The sequence below is a fragment of the Oryctolagus cuniculus genome, chromosome 20, assembly GCF_964237555.1.
Source record: "Oryctolagus cuniculus chromosome 20, mOryCun1.1, whole genome shotgun sequence".
Lineage (NCBI taxonomy): Eukaryota > Metazoa > Chordata > Mammalia > Lagomorpha > Leporidae > Oryctolagus > Oryctolagus cuniculus.
The window spans coordinates 3429123-3442496 of record NC_091451.1 but is presented as its reverse complement, the minus strand read 5'-3'; the positions used below and the strand labels follow the sequence as shown (position 1 = coordinate 3442496).

The following is a 13374-nucleotide window of genomic DNA, read 5'->3' as shown; positions in this document are numbered from 1 at the left end:
TTTACTTTTCTTCCCTATTTTTTGATGAACTAGAGTTCTCTTACAGTATTCTTTTTGCATTTTTTTCATTTGTTTGTTTACACTTTTTCAAGGTATGATCCTCTATTTAATTATTATATTCATTAACTTGCTTATTAAAAACAAAGTACAGTAATGACATATTTTACACATTTATCAGATTATAAGCTCAAGAATTATACATTTTAATACTAGTGTTGCTCTGTTAGTTTACACTGGTGTTTGTTTCTTACAGCTCATCTATATTTTTCAGCATTTAAATTTGTTCTCATCTTTCTCTTCATCAATTTTGTCTTATATTTCTTTCCTTTCTTCTACCATAAAATTATTGACATTAATTTAATGTAAAATGAGTCTCTCTAAAATTCATTCCTTTCATTTATCATGTTTCCAATATGTTCTTTTAGTTGTTGACATATACATTTTGCTTTCTTTAATTTGAAAAAATGCTTTCAGAAACACTATAAGAAGTACAACCTTATTTCTTCATAATTTTTATATTAAAAACATTCTTTAAATAAGACTTTTTATTGCTGTTAACTTCTTTCTTGGACCTAATTTTACCATAATTTATAGAGTTAGGCTTTCTGAATTTCTAACTTTATGTCTTAATATGATGTTGAATGTCTTTCTATATGATTGGCCTGTTCATTGGGAACACCAGCATTATTGGCTCAATTTGGGTGACCAGCTGACCAACATCATTCTTGACCACCTCAATGCAAACACCAATGTTAACCAATGTTAGCACCTTTTGTAGGCCCTTCTAGGCTTTCCTCTTGTCCCACATAACATGTATATTTGCTGATAATTGCTTGTTTTATGAAAACAATGATCATATTGTGCATACTTATCAGCAGCACAATTCTTTAGTTATTCAGGATCCTGTTCTATCAAGATAATTGCTTTCAACAAGTGAGTACATAATAATTTCTTTTTCTTTTTTCTTTCTTTTTTTTTTTTTTTTGACAGGCAGAGTGGACAGTGAGAGAGAGAGACAGAGAGAAAGGTCTTCCTTTGCCGTTGGTTCACCCTCCAATGGCCGCCGCGGCCAGCGCGCTGCAGCCGGCGCACCACGCTGATCCGATGGCAGGAGCCAGGAGCCAGGTGCTTTTCCTGGTCTCCCATGGGGTGCAGGGCCCAAGCACCTGGGCCATCCTCCACTGCACTCCCTGGCCACAGCAGAGAGCTGGCCTGGAAGAGGGGCAACCAGAACAGAATCCGGCACCCCGACCGGGACTAGAACCCGGTGTGCTGGCGCCGCTAGGCGGAGGATTAGCCTAGTGAGCCGCGGCGCCGGCCCAGTACATAATAATTTCAAGGCAGACTAATAAATCCTTTTTAAAGCCATAACTGACAAATGACCATTTTCTTTGTTTGCTGGAAATTTCTGAGAGACAAAGAGACTAACTGTGCTTCCAAGCTTGAGTAAACTTTGGGCACAGCAAGAGCTTCATTTTGAGATTAGTAACTATCTGAAATCACCCAAAAGTTAGATAATTGGCTTAATTTAATTTTCCTATAAAAGTATGACTGCTAATTTTTCTGCCTATACCACAGTTATGTCACTGCATGAATTGCAGACCACTGTGCTATGTATGGTATTATTATTACTCATTAAAATCATTTCCCTGCAGAGCCCTTGCCTCCTCTTCCAGACTAGTCCACCTGTCCACATTACACATGTTTCACCCTTTCATGAATGGTTAATCTGAGCCAGGGATCAATAGGTCAATCACCAAATAGGACTGGACTTCCAGTCAACAGAGATCAGGAACAATAACCTGTTTAGTGAAACTACATGCAGTTGTGAAGTCAAGTAGTTAAAAGCTGCAGACATGGACTGTGAAGATATGCATTAAAACCACTGGACTCTTTCTCTGGAGTGGCTGGTAGTACATTTCTCTTTGCTCATCTTTCTCATGAATGAATACCTAATGAAGCAAGCATATTCTCACTGATTTTTCACTGAAATAAATTCCCTGGCCCTGGGGCTGTGTAGGCATCTGTGCTTACTTGAGGCAGACTGTTCTTTCACTAAACACAGTGCAACAAAGCCATGGAGCCAAAAATATGAGAAAGTGAGGTTTCTCTGAATTGTAGAATGGTTTGTTCTTCCCAGTATGATAATTTTTCATCATTATGCAAACACTTAATGAGCACCAGCTTTATTCCACCAACTTGATTTTCTAACATTGATCGAGTTGAAGCATGCTTATAGTTCTGGTTTATCAGGATAGGCTAGATGGAAATAACAAATATCCCCAGACATGTAACTGAACATCACAATGAAACTCTGTTTCCTGTAATGTCATGGTGCTGTGTAGGTACTCACGTTAGGGGAGCAGATCTTCTCTAAAAAGAAACTTAGGCTCCTTAAACCTGAGACATTCCCATCTACTGGTTCACTCCTCAAATGCCTATATCAAATCAATAATGAAAAACACAATCCATTCTCCCTGTGGGTGGCAGAATCCAACTATATGAGCCATTGCAACTCTCTCTCAGATTGTGCATTAGCAGAATGATGGAATCCGAAAACAAAGTTGGGTTTCAAACCCAGGCACTCTGATATGGGATGAGGGTATTATAACTTGAATCTTAATCACTAAATCGAATGCCCACAACCCAAACTAATGCGTTTTGGAAGGGAAGAGGAGTGAATGAGGGAGGAAGGGAGGAAGAGAGACAGACAGAGACATAGACAGTGAGTGAGAGAGAGAGAGAGAGAGAGAGAGAGAAAGAGAGAAAGAGAGAAAATGAATAATAATGAGAACCTTCCATTCATTGGTTCATTCCCCAAATGCCTGCACCAAATTGGACTGTGAAAGATGAAAGTCAGGAGCCAGGAAATCCTTCTTGATCTCTCATATGAGTTGTTCAGACTCAAGTATTTAACATCACTTGCTACTTCCTGGAGTGTGCATCTGCAATAAGCTGGACCAGAACCAGGGACAAAAACAAAACCTAGGCACTCTTTTTTTTAACTTTATTTAATAAATATAAATTTTCAAAGTACAACTTGTGGATTATAGCAGCTTTTTCCCCCCATAACCTCCTACCCACCCACAACCTTCCCATCTCCCACACCCTCTACCATCCCATCCTTCATCAAGACTCATTTTCAATTACCTTTATATACAGAAGATCAATATAGCATATACTAAGTAAAGATTTCAACTGTTTGCACCCACACAGACACACAAACTATAGAGTACTGTTTGAGTAGTAGTTTTTCTGTTAATTCACATAGCATAACACATTAAGGACAGAGGTCCTACATGAGGAGTAAGTGCACAGTGACTCCTGTGGCTGATTTAACAACTGACACTCTCATTTATAACGTCAGTAATTACCCGAGGTTCTTGTCATGAGCTGCCAAGGCTATGGAAGCCTCTTGAGTTCGCCAACTCTGATCTTATTTAGGCAAGGCCATAGTCAAAGTGGAAGTTCTCTCCTCCCTTCAGAGAAAGGTACCTCCTTCTTTGATGGCCCATACTTTCCTTTGTGATCTCACTCACAGAGATCTTTCATTTAGGTCATTTTTTTTTTTTTGCCAGAGTGTCTTGGCTTTCCATGCCTGAAATGCTCTCATGGGCTTTTTAGCCAGATCCGAATGCCTTAAGGGCTGATTCTGAGGCCAGAGTGCTGTTTAGGACATCTGCCATTCTATGGATCTGCTGTGTATCCCCCTTCCCATGTTGGATCATTCTCTCCTTTTTAATTCTATCAGTTAGTATTAACAGACATTTGTCTTGTTTATGTGATCCTTTTGACTCTTAATCCTATGTGGGGAGCAGGGTCCGTCTACCACAACATGGCGGGGCGCCCAGGAGACAAATAAGTACTGAGACTGTGGACGGAAACTAACTCTGTGTGTCTGATCTCCCATCATATGGTGCTGAGAAGGAATAAACAAATCTTACACAGCTGCTTTGTCAATTAGCTGATTCCTGATCCAACCTCTGATTGGAAGAGAGCGGCGTGCTCAGCATGTGGGCAGCAGAGCACGGATTGGTGGGAGAGGACTATAAAAGGGGGAGAGAGACAACAAGCAGGCTCCCCCTGAGAGAGTCGGTCGGAGAGCTCGTTGGTGCCGCTCCTCCGCGAAAGCGGGGGAGCGGTGGGGAGTGCTGCTCCTCCGTGGAGGCGGGGAAGTGGCAGCAAATCCGGGAAGGCCCGGGGCAAGAAAACAGCGTCCGGTCCGGTGTCGTTCCTCCGCAAGTGGGGGAATGACAATCCTATCATTATGATCAGTTATGGACTGAAACTGATCATTTTGACTAGTGAGATGGCATTGGTACATTACACCTTGATAGCATTGAAGTGGAATCCCCTGGCGTGTTTCTTTTTTTTCTTCTTCTTATTTTTTTTTTAACTTTAATTTATTAAATGTAATTTTCCAAAGTACAGTTTATGGATTACAATGGCTTTTTCCCTCCCATAACTTCCCTCCCACCCATACCCCTCCCATCTACCACTCCCTCTCCCATTCCATTCACATCAAGATTCATTTTCAATTATCTTTATATACAGAAGATCGATTTAGTATATATTAAGTAAAGATTTCATCAGTTTGCACCCACACAGAACATAAAGTGTAAAATACTGTTTCAGTACTAGTTATAGCATTAATTCACATTGGACAACACATTAAGTAAGGACAGTGATCCCACAGGAGGAGTAAGTACACAGTGACTCCTGTTGTTGACTTAACAATTTCACACTCTTGTTTATGGCGTCAGTAATCTTCCTAGGCTCTAGTCATGAGTTTCCAAGGCTATGGAAGCCTCTTGAGTTTGCTGACTTCGATCTTATTTAGAAAGGCCATAGTCAAAATGGAAGTTCTCTCCTTCCTTCAGAGAAAGGTACCTCCTTCTTTGATGGCCCATTCTTTCTATTGGGATCTCACTTGCAAAGATCTTTCATTTAGGTGTTTGTTTGTTTGTTTGTTTGTTTTTTGCCAGAGTGTTTTGGCTTTCCATGCCTGAAATACTCTCATGGGCTTTTTAGCCAGATCCGAGTGCCTTAAGGGCTGATTCTGAGGCCAGAGTGCTGTTTAGGACATCTGCCATTCTATGGGTCTGCTGTGTATCTCGATTCCCATGTTGGATCGTTCTCTCCCTTTTTTATTCTATCAGTTAGTATTGCAGACACTAGTCTTGTTTGTATGATCCCTTTGACTCTTAGACCTATCAGTGTGATCAATTGTGAACTGAAATTGATCAATTTGACCAGTCAGATGACATTGGTGCATGCAATCTTGATGGGATTGTATTGAAATCCCCTGGCACATTTCTAAATCTACCATTTGGGGCAAGTCCGATTGAGTATGTCCCAAATTGTACATCTCCTCCCTCTCTTATTCCCACTCTTATATATAACAGGGATCACTTTTCAGTTAAATTTCAACACCTAAGTATAAATGTGAGCTAATTACAGAGTTCAACCAATAGTATTAACCAGAACAAAAAAAAATACTAAAAGGGATAAAGTATTACATTGCACATCAACAGTAAGGACAAAGGCTGATCAAGTCACTGTTTCTCATAGTGTCCCTTTCACTTCAACAGGTTTCCTTTTTTGTGGTTGGTTAGTTGTCACCGATCAGGGAGAACATATGATATTTGTCCCTTTGGGACTGGCTTAATTCACTCAGCATGATGTTTTCCAGATTCCTCCATTCTGTTGCAAATGACCGTGTTTCATTGTTTTTGACTGCTGGATAGTATTCTATAGAGTACATGTCCCATAATTTCTTTATGCAGTCTACTGTTGATGGGCATTTGAGTTGATTCCAGGTCTTAGCTATTGTGAATTGAGCTGCAATAAACATTAAGGTGCAGACAGCCTGGCATGTTTCTAACTCTACCATTAGGGGTAAGTCCAATTGAGCATGTGCCAAACTGTACATCTCCTCCCTCTCTTATTCCCACTGTTATCCCCACTGTTCAGTTAAACTTAAGCACCTAAGAATAATTGTATGTTAATTAAAGAGTTCAACCAATGGTATTAAGTAGAACGAAAAAAATACTAAAAGGAATAATAAAGTAGTAAGTTGTTCCTTGACTGTCAGGACAAGGGCATGTTTCTCATAGTGTCCATTTCACTTCAAAGGGTTTCCTTTTAGGTGCTCAGTTAGTTGTCACCAATCAGGAAGAATATATGATATTTGTCCTTTTGGGACTGGCTTATTTCACTCAGCATGATGTTTTCCGGATTCCTCCATTTTGTTCGAATTCCATTTTCAATAACGTTTTAAAAATATGCACACTTATATATAATCATTACAGTCTACATTCAGGTGACATTTATAGACTCTTTTGCAGAGTACTGATACAGGTTCCTTCTGACATTCATGTTCTATGAATATTTACCATATAATCTGTACATATGTTCAAAACTTTGGATAATTTCTGTTTTTTATAAGTTAGTTATGCTTCAGAAACACTTACAGATTATGAAATAATCTCATATGTTTACTTTCAGTTCTCATGAATCATTTGTACCATGGGAAATTAGACAATTAGATTTTAAAATGACTCTGATATTTTGGTTCAAACTCTGTTAAAATTAATTTCATTTTTAATATTAATTTAGTAATCCTGTATACAGCAGTTTCTTTACTGCCAAATAAAAAATATTCAGTTTGTCTGAGAAGAATCAACTGCAGATTAAAGGAAGCATCAATCCTATCTAAAATGTATTTGAATATGTCACAGTACCATTCCTTAACTCTAAGGTTTTGACAACTTTGTCAACTAAGTCATTTGGATAGCAACTTCTTTCAGGATGTCTCTACTCTCAGTTTGACCTAAACAAAGAGGCTGTACTTGCATGAAGACAAACATTTATATAAACCTGACTATTCAATTTTTAATGAGGTATATATTTGCTAGAAGTATAAATTACTGGACTTGTTAAGAAAAGAGAGCTGAAACAAAATCAACTTAGCATTAGAAGTTAATAAAATAATTATCTCCAAAAGTTGAAAAGTGGTTTGGCACATATTTGACTGTGCGAGCTATTTTGTATTAGTTGTAGAAACAGTCTACAATATCTGTGTTTAAAGAATGTAAGCTCTGATTTAAAGTTTCACTATTATCTTAAAGTGCCTCTGTAGATCTAAAGAGATCCTTTAAGTGTATCGGTTGAGTACAACTGATCCTATGCAAACTCATTTTTCACATGAAGATGCTAAGGTCCAGTGAAGTGAATCAAGGTCATGCAGGTATTCTGTGGCACTGAGGATTCTGTATAGAATTAGGTATCCCAATACATGGGTCATTGTTTTGTAAACTCAGTACTCCTTCTTGAGTTAAAGATTATATTTTGTGAAATTTAAGGTTGGAAAATTAGTACTTGCTATGTTTTTATGGTGGAAAATTTCTTTGTATTCTTATTTATGATTTGACTGAAATTTATTTGCAATATTTTACTAATATGTTTGATATGTATTTGAAATATATAATAAATAACTACATTTAATTCCCAAAAGAATTTTTAGAAGTTATTGCATATACCCACTTAAAATTAGTCAGCTACTTACTTGGCAGTATAAAATATACCTGCATATTGAGAATGCTATATTTTAGGTCTCCAGATGTTTTGAGTGATGATTTTTATGGGTTCTTTTTCATGCAAGTTGATAAGAGCTTTATATTCTCAGTGGCCATAGTATTAACACTTAAAGCAGTATATTAAATAAGATTTCTCAACAGAATAATTTCATCATGAATTCCAATGTACTAGGATATTTTAAAGTGAGAAAAATAAGATTTCTTTCAACTGTCATAAACAGGAATTACAATAAAAATTGAAAGTATCTACAGTGTTTTAGCACTATGTTTTAAATATTTGTTAAATTGATAATATTTTCCTTTAATTTTAATTAGTTTTAGCACATTTAATATCGTTGGCAGAAACCATTCTAAGAACATAATGATATATCCATCCTTCCTCCAACACTCTTTCATTGTCTTTTAGTTTTTGAGATTAGATTTTAAACTTACCTTACTGTAAAAAAGCTTAATAGTTCACCAAATAAGTTAAACAAATGAAAAACCAAGAGCCACTACTTCAGCGGGAATATAGACAACAGCTATAAACAATACTTGAATGGAAATTATTGAAGATGTTAAACGATAAAATCTGTTTCTGTTTTAATTCCCACTAAAAGTCTCAGAGAATGTATTTCATTATTTACCAAATGTCAATACAAAAACATGGACTTATAAGAACCCTAACAATGGATTAATTAGTGTGTAATAATGTGGAAATTTTCTAGTTCCGACAGTCTCAGAGAAAAGCTTTTTGAAAATTTTAAATGCTTCTCCTCCTTGCACTCTTTCTACTTAAAATCAGCACATACTAAAGCCACCAGGATCTCTCCTAGAAAGAGCTATGCAGAAAGGCCAGGAACGGAGACCCTGCTTCCCACGTGGGAAGAAGGAGGAACCGAGGACCTCATATGACAGCGTCTGCCCTGCTGAACCCACACATGGCCTGGCTTCTCCCTAGTGACCACCACACCCCAGTGAAGACTCTGTGGGCAGGGAAGGACAGGGTGCCTGCAGTCCAGGCCACCACTCCAGGGCCCAGCTAGAGGCCAGAGCAGAGGCGGATAGTCATTGTTACACTCATGAGATGGGAAACAGATTCCAGAGATGACTCTGGGAGCCCCGTGTCCCCAGTGCGTTCCTCCAGCCCCGCCCTCCCTCACTCTGGTCGCCCAGCCCCACACACTCACTATTTCCCGGGATCCTGCGATGAAAGAAGGGACGAGCAGAGCAGTCCTGCGCTACCTTAGGACTCTCCCAGCCTCCCGCTTGGACCTCTCTCCTTCCTGGACCTGGAAAACGACTGTGGCGTCAAGATCTCGCGTGATTCCCTAGCGTTTACGCCGCGGCGCCTGACTGGTCAGCTTGCATAGAGGTCAGCACTCATGACACAAAAGACTCCAGGAATCAGCGTCCTCACAGCAGGGACGCCTAATGTCAGGCCCCTGCAGATGGGAAGAGTGAGGCTGGGCCCGGGTTCAGGTCTGAAATGTCCTCCTGCAGGGCTGCATCCTCGGCAGCAGGGAGCCTTTCCCCTCCCAGATCCTGGCCCCTGCTGGATCCCTTGTGCCTCCCCTGCGTCCTCCTCTGAGAATCCTACAGGAGTGCAGTGACCTGCTTAAGGGGACTTAGTAGTTAATGGCTGTGTATGGGCTGCAGGGCCTCTTTCTTTTCTCCATGTTTTACTCATTACTGTGGGGTCGTTTGTGGGTATTTTTTATGTTGATTTGAATAATGTTTACAATTCATATATAATGTAATCATTTTTACTTTCATCTCTTGTAGATATTTATTTTCTAATCTGCCTCTTCTTTAATATTAATTCCTATCTGTTTACTGATAGAATTTAGTAATTAGTGGATTTTGTATATTAGTCTTTCCAATAATCTCATTAAATTTATACAATTGTTTTATTTGTTTTATGTATTTTATGAATTATCTCTGTATGTAAGAATCATCCTATTTATATGTTAACAATTTTATTCCTTATAAATTAACTTAATCTCTGGTTGTTTTTTTTTTTTTTTTTTTTTTTTTCCCTTTTATTTTCTGAACTACCCTTCAGTAGGAAGTTGAAGGGAAACAGTGATCTCCTGGCCTAGGCTTATTCCCAGGGAAAAAGCTTTCAATGATCCTATGTGAGTTGTGTTGTTTGCTGTAGGATCCTTTTTATCTTGGCCAGACTGAGGAAGTTACATCTTTTGTTAATTTTTACTCTTATTTTTTCAGTAGATGTTGAATTTTATTAAATGCTTTTCAACATGTAATCTAAATGATCATGCACTTTTCTTTATGCATTTTTCACCTACTTAGACTACTTTTTTGGGATTCTTAACTAAACTTGTACCTTTTATCATCTCTCTTGTTATTGATCTATTTTATGTTCATATTTGATTTCCTTTATTATAATAATGCTTTGCTTAGGATATTTGTATCTCTATTTATGAAAAGAATACAATAAACTCATTTCACGCTCTGGTCCACTTACACCGTCATCAATGTAATGCTGGTTTTCAAAGACAAATTTTCAAACATTCTCTGCTTATCTCCACTTTGCGTAGGTCTGGGAAACATAGGTTTGTTTGTTCTTACTTAGAAGTTTGGAGAATGCCTCTAAGTATGGACCTGAAGTTTTGATTGTTTAAAATTTTTCTCAGTCAGTTGGAGTTTTAAAATCTGATTCTACTTATTTGGTTTATATAGGAATTTTCCTATGTTAGGTTATATTTTGTTTTGGGAATATGATTTTTCAAATTATGGTAGATTTTGATATCCATAATCAGAATTTTTCTCCTATAAACTTCACATGTTTCTCTTAGAATCTTGGTAAATGCTATAATTTCTTACCAAATAATGATTTGGTTTCATATTCTTTTAGTTTCCCTAATTGATTTTTAAAAGATTTATTTATTTATTTGAAATAGTTACACAGAAAGAGGAGAGGCTGAGAGAGAGAGAGAGAGAGGTCTTCTGTCTGATGGTTCATTCCCCAGATGGCTGCAATGGCTAGAGCTGTGCTGATCCGAAGCCAGGAGAGAGGAGCTTCTTCTGGGTCTCCCATGTGGGTGCAGGGGCCCAAGGATTTGGGCCATCTTCTACTGCTTTCCCAGGCCATAGCAGAGAGCTGGATTGGAAGTGAAGCAGCTGGGACTAGAACCAGTGCCCATATGGGATGCTGGCGCTTCAGGCCAGGGTGTTAACCTGCTGCGCCACAGCACTGGGCCCTCCCTAATTGATTTTACTAGTAGTTTATTAAATTTAAAAAATTTTAAATAATTATTTCATTGTGTATTTTATAAATAAATAAATAAATATAAATAGGAATAAATATAAAATATAAATTATATATTATATAATTTTATGTATTTTTACATATAATACATATGTATATATGTATATTTTTATATATTATATACTTTTTAACACCATTTGTAATGTCTGGTGTTATTTTTGTCTTGCTTTAATTCAATATTATTTCATTTTTTATGTTAATTCTTGACAAGGGAGCTGTAATGATTGCTTTTCAATATTTTATTCTTTTTTGTTGTTAAAGATTTATTTATTTATTTGAAAGTCAGAGTGGCACAGAGAGAGGCAGAGGCAGAGAGAGAAAGAGAGAGGTCTTCCATCTGCTGGTTCACTCCCCAATTAGCTGCAATGGCCAGAGCTGTGCTGATCTGAAGCCAGGAACCAGGAGCCTCCTCCAGGTCTCCTACATGGGTGCAGGGGCCCAAGGACTTGGGCCATCCTCTACCGCTTTCCCAGGCCATAGCAGAGAGCTGGATGAGAAGAGGAGCAGCAAGGACTAGAAACAGCACCCATATGGTATGTCAGCACTTCAAGCCAGGGATTTAACCCGCTGAGCCACAGCCAGCCCCTCAATGTTTTTTCTAAGAATAAATGAATTAGTCTCCATTTAGGAGACTAATCTTGTTGGATGCACCATCATTGACTTACCTAATCCTTTTCTGATGGTGTTTTGAATGTTGCCCTCTAATTTTTTCCTACTTGCAGATTGATTACTATTACAAACAACACTGTGAGGAATATCCTGTGCAGATGTCTTTGTGGTCTCTTCCTTTAATTTCATTAAAATAAATATTTTTCCTTTTTAAAAATGTAATTAAGTTTTACAAGTTTCATGTATTTCATACATATAGATTTAGGAACATAGTGATACTTCCCCTCCTAAACTCCTGCCCACTTGTGCACCAACCATACTTTCTCCTTCCTCTCCCATTCCCACTCTTGATTTTAACAAAGATCTACATTCAGCAGAGGCAGCCACAGGGGAGGCTTCTCTCACCTTACACTAATGAGGACTCTAGTTTTAGAAATTTTGGTGTTTTGATACTCTTGGTGAACTAAAATTGAATTTTAATTCACTAATATAGATATGGAGAGAAATAGGGTCTAGGACCTACAATCTTGTAGATTCATCAGAGGAGACTCACTCCACTTGACCCCCTAATTGCTCATGTCCACCCCATTTTCAAAATTAACTTAGACTGTCAAAAGTTTCCAAACAATTGTGGCATCTGTTCAAATGCTCAGTTTTTTCAGTTCTTTTGGACAAGTAATTGAAAATAAAACTTTTAAAAAGATAAGTTTAATAGTATACAAAATAAATTTGAAATCTATTCACAATTTATTCATTAAATGCACTTTCCATAAACATTTTGATGTTCACTGTATCCAAATTTTGGGCAAATTTAAAATGAAGATTATGTTTCCTATTCAGAAGTATGTCATTCTGCTATATAAAATAAATGTTCTTAGTGATATGACTAGAAATTAGTAGTGTAATAAATAAGACCAATGTCTGCTAATAATAATTGATAGAATTAAACAGGAGAGAATGATCCTACATTGGAAGCAGGACACACAGCAGACTCATGGAATGGCAAATGCCCTAAACAGCACTCTGGCCTCAGAATCAGCCCCTAAGGCATTCGGATCTGCCTAAAAAGCCCATGACAGTTTCACAGGTATGGAAAGCCAAGACACTGTGGCAAAAAAATTGACGTAAATGAATGATCTCTGTGAGTGGTGGGTATTTTTTTTATTCTGATTTGAACAGTGTTCACAAGTAATGCATACTGTAATCCTTTTTACTTTCATCTCTCTTGTAGATATTTATTTTCTGATCTGCCTCTTCTTAAATATTATTTCCTTTCTGTTTGCTGCTGGTATTTAGTAATTAGTGGATATTATATATACGTCTTTCCAGTAATCTCATTAAATTTATAACAGTTGTATTTGTTTTTAGATTTTATGAATTATCTCTGTGTATAAGAATCATTCTATTTATATGTCAACAATTTGTTTTCTTAGAAATTAACTTACATCTTTGATTTTCTTTTGCCCCTTTTATTTTCCTGACTACCCTTCAGTAGGAAGTTGAAGGGAAACAGTGGCCTCCTGGGCTAGGCTTACTCCCAGGGAAAAAGCTTTCAATGATCCTGTGTTAGTTGTGTTGTTTGCTGTAATTTCCTTTTATTCTTGGCCAGATTGAGGAAGTCACATTTTTTGTTCATTGTGGCTGATTTTTTTTTAATAGATGCTGAGTTTTATTAAATGAATTTCAACATCCAAGATGCTCTGCTTCCAATCTAGTTTTTTGCTTTTGTGCTGGGGAAAGCAGCCAAAGTTGAGCCAAATATTTGGGCCTTTGCCATTATTTATTTTAGGGCAAATCAAATCCAAACCATGGATATTTTTCTGTGCTTATGTGGAGAATTAAGTGTTATGAAGCTCACTTCAGATTTAGATTGCTTTTCATGTTCCATGTGACAAT

General features: G+C 37.5%; 1 long non-coding RNA gene across 3 annotated transcripts in view; it reads right to left on the bottom strand.

Moving 5' to 3' along the window:
• Nucleotides 1–9495, bottom strand: part of LOC138847300 (uncharacterized) — a 74203-nt gene extending 64708 nt beyond the window's left edge. Inside the window, exon 1 of one of the 3 annotated variants that reach the window (XR_011385059.1) lies at nt 8768–9495. This is a non-coding gene — a long non-coding RNA (uncharacterized lncRNA). The remainder of the gene's footprint in view (nt 1–8767) is intronic. The other 2 variants (XR_011385058.1, XR_011385060.1) reach the window with 2 other exon arrangements.
• Between the last annotated feature and the right edge of the window lie 3879 nt (nt 9496–13374).